The following is a 3,824-nucleotide window of genomic DNA, read 5'->3' on the forward strand; positions in this document are numbered from 1 at the left end:
AAAACATTTTCTCCTTTAAAAAAGTATTTATTTATTTAATATATGAGTGCTGTATCTGCATATACACCTGCATGTCAGAAGAGGACATCAGATTCCAGTATAGATGGTTGTGAGCCACCATGTAGTAGCTGGGAATTGAACTTAATACCTCTGGAGGATCAGACTGTGCTTTTAACCACTGAGTCATCTCTCAAGCTCCCAAGGCATGTGTTTCTATGTAAAGCAGCCCAGTGGTTTATTAGTGGACAGGAGACTGGTTGTAGAGGCCAGTGATAACCAGCTAGACCAAGCCTTATAACTTTGAAGATTTATGTAACTGAGTTTTATCATCGATTGGTCATGTATTGCAAACAAGTATTGACAAGAAATAGAAACCATTTTATTTTTAGTTTTCTATAAGAAGCAGAAGAGTTAATGGGGCTAGAGAGATGGCTTAGTGGTTAAGAGCACTGGCTGCTCCCCCAGGACCCAGGTTCAATTCCAACCATCTACTTGATGTTTCACAACCAAGGTAACTCCAATCTCAGGAGATCTGATGCCCTCTTCTGGCCTTGGGCACTGAACATACATGTTACACAGATATAAATGTACACAAAACTTAACACAAACAAAAATGGTTGATTCTAAAGGGGCATCCTCGGATATCTGTAAGTTTTATAAGATTATGGGTAAGTAGCAGAATACATAATTGAGAAGGTCAGGCCAAAAGAAGTATTTGCTTTTACTAAAGTTTAACCTGAGACACACCCTGCCTAAATTTGGTATGATCAGCTCTTTGGGAGTCAATATTTGTAATAATTTTTTATGTGTCTGCAGATAGCTTGAAAAACTTTATGTCTTAGTTAGGGTTACAATTGCTGTGATGAAACCCCTTGATCAAAACAACTTGGGGAAGAAAGAGCTTATTTGTCTTAATCTTCCATATCACTGTGCGTCATCAAAGAAGTCAGAGGACAAATCTGATGCAGGAGCAGGAGGCAGAAACTGTGCAGAGGTCTTGGAGGGTTGCTGCTTACTGCCTTGCTCCTCTTGGATATCTTAGCCTGCTTTATTATAGAACCTAGGACCACGAGCCTAGGGATAACAACACCTGTAATAGACTGGTCTCTCTTCTATCACTAAGAAAATGCCTACAGGCTTCTGCATAACATTATTATTTTTACCATTATTATTATTATTATTATTATTATTACTACTACTACTACTACTACTACTACTACTACTACTACTACTACTACTACTACTACTTCCTTTGATAACTCTAGCTTGTATCAAGATGTCATAAAACTTGCCAGCACATTTAGTAAGCACCTTTCCTCTTATAAAGAGATCAAATTGTAGGGCAAGCTAATACTCAGTTATTTTTCTATAGAGTCCACCTTTTATCACCAGCTTATATATAGACCACTAAATGGAAGAAATCCCAATGGTAAAGAACACAACCACAGAGAGCTTTTTTGTTTTGTTTGGTTTTTTTTTGTGTTGTTTTTGTTTTGTTTTTTGAGACAGGGATTCTCTGTGTAGCTTTGGCTGTCCTAGACTCACTTTTTAGATCAGGCTGGCCTCAAACTCAAAGAAATCCACCTGCCTCTGCCTCCCGAGTGCTGAACTTAAAGGCGTGCACTACCGTGCCCAGCTCTCAGAGAGCTTGTGCTGAGGAGTCTCCCATCTGAAAGACAAAATAAGGCACGGTGGAATGTCTTCCAGGTCTTCTTTCTTGGTCTTGTTTGGTATAGAGATTTATCCTGAGAAAAGGAAGCACCTATCAGAGAAACAATGTGATGGCTATTCTTGGTTGTCAACTTGACTACATCTGGAATTAACTAAAACCCAATGGCTGAGCACATCTGGGAGGGATTTGGGTTTTTTTTTTTTTCTTAATTAAATCATTTGGAGTGAGACCATCAAATCTTTGAGGTGGAAAGATCCACTTTTAATCTTGGTCACACTTTCTCCCTGCATCCTCTATAAAGATCATGGAAGAAGGAAGCTTGCTCTCTCTTTGCCTGCTTGCTCTCACTCTTGTTAGCAAGTTCATTCCTTCACTGGCATTAGAGCCTACCTTGGGATTCAGGTGTATATTGCAGAACAGCTGCGACATCCAGCCCGTGAATGGAACAATTACTGAATTATTGGGCCTTCTGTTGGCAGACAGTCATTGTTCGAATATGCAAAAATATATGTGTGTATGTATATGTTTGTATATTCATATGTGTATGATAAATATATTAGTTCTATAAATTCCATTCTTCTAGAGCAGTGTTTTTCAACCTTCCTAATGCATCTTTTAATATAGTTCCTTCTGTTGTAGTTGCCCCCCAACCATAAAATTATTTTTCTTGCTACTTAAATAGCTGTAATTTTGCTACTGTTATGAGTCATGATGTAGACATCTGTGTTTTATGATGGTCTTGGGTGACCCATATGAAAGGACTTCAAAACTCAGAGGGTCGAAACCCACAGATTGAAAACCACTGCTCTAGAGAATGCAGTTAAACAGTCAGTGTGTAACTTATTTGGTTTTGGGTACTTGTGCCCTTATTCATTAGCTGCTATGGGATAGAGAAGATCATCTGTTTGGAAATGTTCTCTTCTACCAACCTTTAATACCCGGAGACTTAAAAAAAAAAAAAGTGAGGCATCATAGAGCATACCTTTAATCCTACTACTCAAAGGCTGAGGCCAGCCTGATATACATAGCAAGCTCAAGGTTAACCAGTTCAACATAAAGAGACCCTGTCTCATAAAAACCAAAATAAGATTTCCTCCCCCCTCTTCTCCCTCTGGCTCTTTCTCTGACTCTTTCAGTTTCTCTCCTTTCTGGGGTACGCCTCCTCTCTCTCCCCTCCTCCTTTCATAATAAACTTCTTTCCTAACATTAAAAAAAAGCCAAAATAAATAAATAAAAATTGCTGAAGTAAATATTTTGAGCCTCATATTTCAGAGAAGTCAACCAATTTCTTTCATGATTGTATGTGTTAAGGTTTTGGCTACCTTGTTGGGTTAAACTTCTGATGTTTAAACATTCTCTTTGTAACTCTTTTTTTTTTTTTCAAATTTATATTCTGTCAATCCATATTACATTTCCCAATTTAGATGAGACAAGCATGAGAGTACTCAGGATGAATTCACGTTTTAAAAAGAACCATTAGCTGTCTGGACCTGCCAGACAATCAACTGGGACCCTCGGAGCCCTAGGGAGAGAATTGGGAACAAGAGATGTGAAGAATGGACAGCAAGTCAAGGAGTCTGATCAAGCTGACCAAATTTTATTTTCTCACAGGCAATTATATACCGTTGAAGCAGGAGGCTGAGTGGGGTGATCCGGGTGGGCGGTTTTCCCAAGATATCTGGAAGTCAGGAAGTTTGGCAGGGTGAGGGGCCCTGTGGTTCTGGGGCTGAGTGGAATTGTTAGGCATCTGGAACTACATGATGTTATCTATAGACTTTGTTTCGCTCGTCCTCTGTAACTCCGGGAATACTGAGAACAGCTGGAGAGTACCTTGAGGGAGAGGAAGAGGTCGAAAGGCAGCCTTCTGGAATGTACCCTGAGGCAAGGAGGGAAAGAGATCACAAGGTAGCCTGCCCCAGGTCCACTCAATCTATTATGCCAAGGTCAGAGATGCTTGCAGGCTATGGTCTTGGCTCCCCACAATTAGCCAGGCTGCCAGGATTAGAAAAGCTAAATTATACTAAATTATACACAATCAACCTTGGATTAAATACCTATAATCTAAAGAATATGGGACCTAGAAAACAGGAACATCTAAAATACCCTGCTAAGAGATGGCATTAGAATTGTTCATTTTTCTTAGCCTGTTTAT

This window comes from Acomys minous (genome assembly GCF_964271855.1).
Source record: "Acomys minous genome assembly, chromosome: 2".
NCBI lineage: Eukaryota > Metazoa > Chordata > Mammalia > Rodentia > Muridae > Acomys > Acomys minous.